Raw genomic sequence first — 11151 nt, 5'->3', positions numbered from 1 at the left:
TCAATTTTCAAAATGCATAATACAAAACTACAAAAATTAAATGAACAGAGATAGATTTATAGTTGTAAGTGGTAGTAAATTTCTACCTTGAAAAATCATAAAACAGGACATACAAAAACAGGACCTCAAATAAGAGGCCAAAAGGAAATAGTGTTCTTGAGAAGATAATAATTTTCTCTCAAATTAATTTATAGTTTTAAGTTTTATTTAGGAAAGTAGAACATATATTCATTTCTGTTTTAAAACTCAGGAAAAATTTTTAGCTCATTCAGTACAAATAGAGTGTCATATTCATTCAAAGTGTTAAAATTTGTATTCAATTTAATGAGGGAAAGAATATTAGATTATATATAGGTAAAAATCAAAGTAGAAAAGTGAATATTGAAAAGAGAAAGTTTGAAACTGAGAGGGGCTCTAAGGTACGAGAGAAATTAGGGGGTATAATAATTGGATAAAATATTATATTACTATATTATGTAGAGAGCTGCATTAGGAGAATACAGCAGTCGACAATTACTGTTCAGGAGGCCGACCCATTAGATACATGATTCCTTGGTGAGGAGTTTCACATGGAAAAGCTGTGAAGTCACTGACTGTGGAAGCCAGTTATGCCTGTCTGTAATCTCTGTCATAAGTCACTTCATTTCTCTCCTAAGTCTTTCATTTCTTCCCTTATGACAGCTTTGTGTGTTTATCTCATGTATACATTCCATCTATTGGGCACACTTTTGGCTGTGGATATGTTTAAGTTATATAATATTGATGAACAGAAATAATACTAGGATATTTTTCATAACTCAGACTGACTTAGGAAAATTCTCAGCTACAAAGACAACCTCTTACAGGTTTAGCCAAGACCTCAACAGATTCAAAGCAGGTTGGTTGTCCCTAGAGAGACAGACACAAGGAAAACACATTGCTCCAGGTGTTGTTTACAGATCCAAAGCTAGGGTTCAAAGCAACTTTAGTCTGCATGTTCCCCTTACTGCTCAAGGTCCAGCTAAATAGTTGTTATTGTTAAGTCTTGATTTCTAATGTCTTTTTCTCTCTGGGAAGCCTCACCAACCTAGAGCTATGTGCTTGGGTCACTGTGACATTTCTAGCCCGAGAGAAACTATCTGACTTAATTTATGTTTTGGGTGTGGATAGGGTCCTTTAATATAAGCTATAATTGTTCAGAGTTTGGTTGTGAAAGGACGGAAAGCAGAGAAGAGAAGGCAAGGAAGCTGAGAACAAGAAGGCAGAGGCAGCAGAGGGCAGAAATGTATGTAGGGAAGCAGAGAGCAAAGGGATACAAACAGCAGAGAGGAGAGGCAGCAAAGGATGGTGGAGAAAGAGCAGAAAAGAACTAGGCAGAGAACAGCAGGAGGACAACTGGACAGAGAAGAAACGAACTGGACAGAGCTGTAAATACAAGATACTATGTAAGGCTAATTAGGAATCTATAAAATATATGTAGCAATATGGAGACAGAGAGACTGTCAGGATTTAAGATGAAGTATAAGTTACCAACAGAAAGCATCTGTGTTTGTTTTCCCTATCAGATAAAAGGGTCTAGTTATTAGATAAATCAAACTTTTCCTATGCTATTGCCACATTTATGGTTTTTCTCACATATCCTCATGCTGTCTTCTGGGGTTGGACCCACAAATAGTGATAATATTACATTTCAATTAAACAATGTATTAGTTGGGATAATAAAATATGTTTGATATTTGAAAAAGGAGGGAATGTGAGAATTTAAAGAATTGATTGAAGCTAGGTATTAGGAAAAGGGCTAATAAATGGGTTAAGAAAAATTAAGAATACATGAAAATATATTTGGAATGGAATGTCTAAACATAATAAAATTATTTTGAATGGTGGGTCCTGTATGAGTAGCAAACTCTACCACACACACAAACCCAAAGAGATGAGGTTTTTAGTAAAAATCCTAAGGAAAGACATGGGTTTTTATCATCTTACATGTTATTGTCCATGGAAGTTCGAGAGATTTCACAAACAAGTAGACTGCTGTCATTTTCATAGTTGCCCACCATAACTACATGGGAATTCCCATTGCTGAAAACACCACACAATTTGATTATTGGACATAGGGAAATCAATCTCAAACTCGAGGGGAAATTTCCTCCATGGTTTCTATCTTTAATAGTGTGAGAGGTTGCTGTGTAGGCTGCTGGCAGTGAAAAGTCACCAGGGGTCATACACAGAACTGGACCTACATGCTACAGTGCAGATTGGTTTCCAGTGGGAAGTAAGCCAGTGCAGAGGCATGTAGCTAGTTCAAGTGATGAGAACAGAAGATTTAGCATTGGGTCATTTAAGACAGTAGGCTGGCACCACCTCCAATTGTTGGGGTAGTAGGGATTAGCAGGCACATCTGAATTTTTATGTGGATGCTAGAAACTTGACTTAGGATCTAATGCTTCCAGAGAAAAGTATTCTTACCACTAAACCAACATTGAAAATTCCTTAAGTATTACATCTTAAATATAATTTTTATAAAAATTCTATTATTTATTATTTTATCTCCACAATGAATTCCTTCACATGTATCATGCACATAATTAGAATCTGCATGTTAGTTTCATTTGCAACTTGACAATTATTTAAACAGCTAGTCACTTATGTATATACGCAGGTTTAATTAAGGAACAAAGTTGTGCTCTCATCTTTAGCAAGGTTAAGTCCTTAGATAATGCTGAAATTTAAAACTGTATGTTTTAAACATGGCTAGGGATAAGAAGCCAATTACAAAATAAGTGGCTTAATGTAATCTCTGGGAAATTGTTGCACACAGTAATGAATCATGAATTACAGTAATATACAGTCGACAAATTGCAATATAAATATTGCAATATAAATATTGCTAAAAATATTAAAGAAAACCAGAAATTGAAGGAACACTATGACCCATCACAGATGCACTTGCTATATTACTATGTTTATTATTTCTTTGATAGGTAGTGGTGAATTGCTGCTCATGTTTTCTTGAATTAACACCTGTATGAAGAACAGCAACCTACAAAGAGATCTTCTGTTTAATTTCCTACTTCAAACGTGATGTTAGAACCCCTCATTCATACTCCTGTAAGTAAATCTCAATAAAGTCATTGTTCTCCAAAAAAAAGTGATGTTAGTTTATTATTTAATGTTTAGTAAAGGTATTGAGAACCTTTTGTTCCTATATTAAGATGGCAGGTAAAATAGAAATATTAAAGCCATCTTAATAAAAGGTAATAAGCTGTCTCATGAGTGTCATAATATCTATCAATTTTGCATTAAAATAAACACATAAAATACTGCTCTATATTCTATTTATTCTATGCAGTTGAAATTGAATGCAATATATATAACAGTTACAGAGTTAAATCTTTTGTTTTAACTTAAATCATTTGAAATGCTCATTTTGTTTCTTTCATAAAGCCCTCCAAATTAAAGATATCTAATCACTGCAGAAACCATGTCGCATACCTTATAACTTGGCTCTTGTCTCCACCTGGGAAAATTCTAACACTATTAACAAAAGTACTAACTGCATAACTTTACTAAAAGTTTCCTTTAAAACTTCAACTGAAAGAAGCAAACATTTTGCCTGAATTCTCTCTCACTAACATTCCCTCTTTTCAAACAGTCAGCCAAATTTGCCATGCCATGAGCATTTTGTAAATAACAGAGAGAATCTTGCCCAACCCAGAAAGGAGCAGTAAGGTGACTAGTTCCTTTGAGGAACAAGGTGGTAAAAGAATGTCCTGGGTTTCAAATGTATTCACAAAATATCATGACATTTTTCCATGACCTTGTATCACTCAACTAGAAGAAACCTTCTTTCTTATAGGAAGGGCAACGAAATAGGGTTGATGGTTTTAGACCATATGAGTAAAGTTAGCAGATAGAAATCATAAACTGTGCCCCTCGCTCAGGTAAATATTTTCAGTATTTCTCTACTATTCTCTATTTAATAAAATAGAAGGCATTTAACTGATGGCAGCAATTGCATTTTGCTAAAATTACATCATAATTTTATTTCTAAGACTCCCGAAAACAAAGAGAGTTGTCATTTGAAATGCTTTAACTAAACACACACATGCATGATATCGTGAAAGTTATTAATTGGGTGTCTTTACAGCAGCATAAAGTCCATAAAACATCACCGTTCTGATAAGGCACCAAGATAAGTCCTCAGGGAAATGCTAACAAGAAAGGAGACTAGCTTATTTTCTAATGAGTTTTAGCCACGCACCAGAATACATCTAATTGATCTTACTATTTAGGATGAATTTCTTTTTTTTTTTTGATGATCCCTTCTAGTATCTTAATAAATATGAGAATATTCATCTCACATAAGCTTTTCAACTGAAAGAATTTTGTAGTCCTAATGAGCATATTTCTTCCATGTACCCCATCTTATTTTACTAGATCCCATATTTCCTCCAAGTATTCCATCTTATTTTACTAGAAACTCAATATTCATCTGTAAGTTGCAAGATATCTGACAACATATACACTGTTGATTTTATTAGCATCCTTTAATTTGTAGATTCCCTATGTTATTAATCTTTACCCAAGAAGATTCTATTTTCAAAAGGTATTGCAGCTCTGGGAAAGACTTATGAAGATTTGCATGGGAAAAAACAAACACATTGATGATTGTTTTACGCTATGAATATCCTAATTAGCTTTACATAGTTAATAGCTATGCATATACTAGACATATGTTCAGAGAAAAATGGAATCATAATGAGTCCATGTGTAAAATATTCATAGGTATATATGCAATAAAATGCAATTACTTATTATTTTATAAAGTCACTGAAACAAGGGTCTATAATTCCAAATCATACAAATTTGGAGTTGAGTGATAGAAAGACAAATATATTGATTGAAAATATGACTTAAATCCGTAATTCTCAAATTCAGTTTAGGTAGTTCACAGATTTTTTTTTTAATTCTCAGAAAATACTATGTGATCTGTATTTGTTACACTATTGGGAAACTTAAATCACAAAAAAATTTTAGAACTCTTTTTTTTCTTGTTAGATAGTAAAAAAGACTGTGATAGAAAGCAGGGGAAATGGTAAACACATGCACCGCACTTATAGCCATAAAGATTGGCAAACGACCTAGTTTCTCTTCCACATTATAAAGTCATCTGCAGCAGCAGAATTGAGGATAAGGTCTTTCTTTCCTGTGTGTGCAGCAACACAGCTCATAGCTGCAATGCTCATTGCAACGATATGGACTGAGGTCTTGTTTTTATCTTGCTTTGATTACTAATGAAACAAATTAGATTTCCCTTGTCCTTGAAGTAACCAGAAGGAAAAGACAGGATTAATATTCTAATTACAGACATTTAGAGACTATATATGTCTCTGAACACAATCAACTGGTGTTGAGAAGGAACTTATCAAATTAAACGACTAGATGATAGAAGAGAACTAGTAATTTCCACTACTCTTCATTTGATCTCTATTTCCCAATAGGAAGATCTCTCAAAGAATAAGATTTGTCTTAAGGCAATTCTAGTTTGGGATGTGAACTTGTTATTTTTACAACATCACATTAAGAGGTCATTTTAACCTCCAAGGATGAGCACAGAAGCTGCGAGGACACATTTCCTCTTCATTGTATTTCTGTCTGTTGGCAAACTAATTTAACCTAACATAATTCAAATGCTTGCAGTACCTAATTGCCTTACCCAAACAATCTGCAGATATAAACACCTGAAGTGCTATAATTAGAAAAAAGAACATCATCTGCTTATTCAATAAAAGTAATTTTCCCCATCATTACACAATAAATGTCTTTGTTAACTAATCATAGGATGGCATAAGGCCCTTGTAAAATATTAATACATTTCCTTTTTACTTCTTCTGTTTTGAGCATGTGGTACTATCTCTGCCTCTGATGCTATTTAGAGTGAAATCACCTATGTTATATGGAGATCAAAAGAAGGTGCATTTGCAATTTCTGTGTAAATTTCTAGTATTGTAGAGAAAATGCCCAACTTTAGATATGGTTATAATCAGAGTTATATTCATTTACCTTATGAGTGAGAGTTCCACGCTACCTCAAAAGAGTCTCCTGTATGTTCCATGGTGAGAGGAAAATGAAACAGGAAGGACAAATTTTTAGCTTGATTTCTTGGTACTGTTCTCTGCTACAAGGTATGTTTGTAATTTTTTAATCTCTGTAGTGCTTCCTACTATATTAATTTAAAATAATTCATCATCCACTGTGAGCAGGAATAATTCTCTACGTTTTTTTTTTATTTTTCCATTCAAAAAAAATTACACCTCCTCCCCCTCCTCCCATTCCTCTCCCGCTCCCCCTCTTACCCTCCTCCCTCCCACTTCCCTCCTAAGAGAGGGCAGGGAACCCTGCCCTGTGAGAAGTCCAAGCCCCCCCCCCCTTCCAGTCCTAGGAAGCTTTACATCCAAATAGACAAATAGACTAGGGTCCCAAAAAGCCAGTACATGCAGTAGGAACAAGTCCCAGTGCCTTTATCAATGGCTTCTCAGTCAGCCCCCATTTTCTGCCACATTCAGAGAGTCCGGTTTGATCGCGTGCTCATTCACTCCCAGTCCAGCTGGATTTGGTGAGCTCCCATTAGAACAGGCACACAGTCACAGTGGGTGGACCAACCCCTCCCAGTCCAGACTTCCTTGGTCATCTTCTCCCTCCTTCTGCTCTTCAACTGGACCTTGGGGGCTCAGTCCGTTGCTCTGATGAGGGACTTTGTCTCTTATCTCCATCCATCGCTGGACGAAGACTCTATGGTGACATTCAAGATAATCATCAGTGTGATAGTGGGGCAAGGCCAGTTCAGGCCACCTCTACTCTGCTGCCCAAGGACCTAGCTGGGGACACATAATGACATTTTGCGTTTTGCATGCAAATGGATGGAAATAGAAAACACTATTTTGAGTGAGATAACCCAAACCCAAAAAGATCAATATGGAATGTACTCACTCATTAGTGGACTCCAGCTCTAAACAAAGGATATAAGCCTACAGTTCACAAGACTAGAGAAGCCAAATAACAAGGTCAAGCCAAAGAAAAACATATATAGATCCTCTTGGAAATTGGAAGCAAACAAGATTGCCTGGCAAAAGTTGGGAGCATGGGTGGGGGGTGGGGTTGTGGGAAGGGGAGAGGGGGAGAGAGAAGGGAAAAGAGAAAGCCTGGAGAGTGCTTAAGGGAGTGAGAGGGTAGAGATGGAGGAAGGACAGATATAGGAGCAGGAAAGAAAATTCTCTGAGTTTTACAATTTGTTTCAACTTTATTATCAACTGGTGACAAAATTCTGAAAATATTATCTACAATCAAAAGTGCTTTTAGTTTCCTCCCAGAAAACAAAATGTTTATGGTAGGTAGCATATTCTCATAGAAGATCTTCAGTGATAAAGAGCAATAATAATCATAGTAAAAATGTAGAAAAATATTTTACCTTCCTATAGTCTGCCTATAATCCATAAACACTGATGAAATCCGCTGTCATCAATATATCTTTTCAGAAGCAATTCATGCAATAAGCATTTACAAAATTATGTAAAAGTTCTTCCCAATCAAGTATATTAGAAAATACTTCTTCTTTCCTCACTGTCAGTCAATTTTATCTATGTTCTCTGTCTAAAAATGTCTCATATACCACCCACCACTGTATCTGCCTGCAGGCTAGACAATAACAGCCGTGAACAGAATACACAGTGGTGTGAGCAGAGAGTAGGTTAAAGCAGAAAGTGTTACAGACATCACTCTATCGCTCTTAGATATGTATATGTTCATATTCAGCAATTTTTATATGTGATGCTTTGTTTTATATAAAATAAAATTTTCTTGAACTATTTTATTTTCTCTTTATAGCAAAAACAAAGATTATGAGATTTAGTAGCGAAGTAAGCAATAATTTCTGAAAACACTGGGTATTAGGAAATATATATAAATATATTTATAAATTAGTTTCTGAGACAGAGTTTTCTGGGTAGCAGTCCTTCCTATCCTAAAAGGCCTGTTTGGTATACCAGACAGGCCTTAAACTCACAGTGATCCTCCTGCCTCTGGCTCCCAAGCTCTGGGATTGAAGGGGTACATCACCACTGCTTTGTTTTAAAGATTTAAATTTATGCTCTGCATTGCAGAAAAATGTAAAGTTCATGATGAGGTGTTTGGAGGTTTCTGCCTCTAAAGACCTGATTTCCTATTTCCTAACACTTCTACTTTATATCCTCCAGACCCGAAGAATATAGACATCCTATCAAACAAATTTTAATTATACATCATTTTTATTTATCTGGGTCCTAGTATTTTGAACCCCTACCAATGGGCTGTACTTGAAATTTGTAAGTAATGAATACTATAGTTATTTATTATTATATACTAGAATTTTATTGGTGACAAAGTATAAAACTGGATCCCACAGATTTAAGTATTCTAATTTTAAAAACTACTTTTCCCCCTTAAATCTGGCATCTGCTTATTATTATTGTGTGACTTGTAATAGGGCCTTGGCTCATGAGAATTTGTCTTTGTTCCCATAAATACTAAATGCTTATGTTATGCACAAAAAATACCTGAGCATAGATTAATCAATAATTTTCAAATCAAGTGAGGTATAATTATTAGTCTTTTATAGTGTTCTATATTTTCCCTTAAAAGAAAATAAGAAAAAAAGTCATGGTATATATATGTGTGTGTGTGTGTGTATTATATTTAGTTTTCAGTGTTTAACTCACCATTTTTAATTTGTGCAAAATTAATAGTAATTTCTGTAACTTTTATTTGAAAGCATAAAATTCTCACATCAAAACTACATTTTAATATGATACAATATTATTAAAGCAAGTTTAAAATCTGAAGTTAGATCAGTTTTATAACAGTCAATTCAGTGAAATACATTAGGTTTTCACAAAATTGTTGTTGCTAGATTAAATAAAAGAAAAACAGCAAAGGAAATACATAAAGGGTACAGTATTCAGGCAATCTGATCAGTGAATATTGTAGATATGAATGTCATGCTTCTCTTAGGGAAAGGAATTTATTCTTGCTTTGGATGTAGATGTTAAAGTTTTCAGAGGACAGCTTAATCCCAAATGGAGAAATACACACTGGTTACAGCACAAATCAACATAGTGTTCTTAGCACCATATTAATTTTCCCTAGATGAGTCACTCACAAATATCTCCCTGTTTGAGGAAATCATTGTCTCTGGAGTGATGCCCTTGGGAGGACAGTTAGAGACCAGAGAATTTGGGTAGATCCTTAGGTCGCTGGAACAAGATTTTTGAAGATTCAAACATTCCATTGCCTTTGTTTCTTGACTCATTCTGATCTAGCACATATTCCTGTCATATTCTATTATCATCTTCATCACTGTCCCAAAGTGGCCACCTCCTCTTTAATGAGATTCTAGAACTGGCAGCTAAATAAGCTTTTCTCTAATGAGGCAACTCCTTCCTTTTCTAATTGTGGCTCTAGGTTAATAGTTTCCAATCCCCAAGCATTTTCTATAGCAATCCATGAATAATTTATACATTATTACAGACATAGATGAACATAAAATCAGTATTATACTGCAAAAAATCACAAGCAAAGTGTCCAGGATATATAACTCCTGTTTTTTTTTTCCTTTTTATAGTTTTTATTGAGCTATACATTTTTCCACTCTACCTACTTTCACTCTTGACCCTTATATCCTCCCCCTGACCTCCTCCACATTGTTTTCAATATGCTCAGGAGAGTTCGTCTTTTTCTCAAACCTAAATGTCTCTCCTAGAATCCTCTTTGCTCTCTAGGTTCTCTGAGCTTTGTGGATTGTAGGCTGGTTATGCTTTGCTTTATGTATAATATCCACTTATGAGTGAGTACATTCTATATTTGTCTTTCTGAGTCTGGGTTACCACACTCAGTATGTTTTTTCTAGTACGGTTCATTTGTTTGTATATTTGAAGATGTCATTGTCTTTCTTGAGTATTTCTAGTTTTATTACAGTGTGGCATGAGGATATACTTTTTATGATTTTAGACTTTAAAACTGTTAAAGTATGTTTTAAGAACCCAAATGTGGCAATGTGATAGTGGCAGGGTTTTTTTTTTTTATTGATTTCATTGAACTATACATTTTTTTTCTGCTCTCCTCCATTCCTCTCCCTTCCCCTTCTACCCTCTCCCATGGTCCCCATATTTCCAATTTACTCAAGAGATCTTGTCTTTTTCTACTTTCCATGTAGATTAGATTCATGTATGTCGGTCTTAAGATCCTCATTGTTGTCTAGGTTCTCTGAGACTGTTAATTATAGGCTAGTTTTTCTTGCTTTATGTCTGAAAGCCACTTATGAGTTAGTATATATGATATTTGTCTTTCTGGGCTGCGTTACCTCACTCAATATGTTTCCGAGATCCATCTATTTGCCTGCATATTTCGAGATGTCATTATTTTTTTCTACAGTGGAATACTCCATTGTGTAAATGTACCACATATTGCTTATCCATTCTTCAGTCAAGAGGTATTTAGGTTGCTTCCAGGTTCTGGCTATGACAAACCATGCTGCTATGAACATAGTTGAACACATGCCCATTGGATAAATGTACCACATTTTCCTTATGCATTTGTTTGTTGAGGGGTATAAGATGTTTCAACATTCTTGCTATTACTAATAATGTTGCTATGAACATAACTGAGCAAATGTCCTTGTACGATTGAACATCCTTTGGAGATATGCCCAAGAGTGGTATTGCTGGGTCTTGAGGTATATTGATTGCTAATTTTCTTTGAAAGTGCCATAGTGATTTCCAAAGTGGCTGTAAAAGTTTGCATTCCCACCAAAAATGGAGGAGTGTTCCCTTACTACATGTCCTCTCTAGCATAAACTGTCTTCAGTGTTTTTGATATCAGATATTCTGACAGGTGTGAGATGGTATCTCAGAGTTTTTTTAAATTTGCATTACTCTGATTGCTAAAGAAGGTAAGCATTTCCTTAAGTGTCTTTCAGTAATTTGAGATTTGTCTGTTGAGATTTCTGTTTAGATCTGTATCCCACTTTTTAATTGGATTATTTGGTAGTTGATGTCCAGTTTCTTAGGTTCATTGTATATTTTCGAGATAAGTCTTCTGTCAGATGTTAGTTTGGTGAAGATGTTTTTCCATTCTGTA

Source organism: Microtus ochrogaster, chromosome 10 (genome assembly GCF_000317375.1).
Source record: "Microtus ochrogaster isolate Prairie Vole_2 chromosome 10, MicOch1.0, whole genome shotgun sequence".
Lineage (NCBI taxonomy): Eukaryota > Metazoa > Chordata > Mammalia > Rodentia > Cricetidae > Microtus > Microtus ochrogaster.
This window is presented reverse-complemented; position numbering follows the sequence as displayed.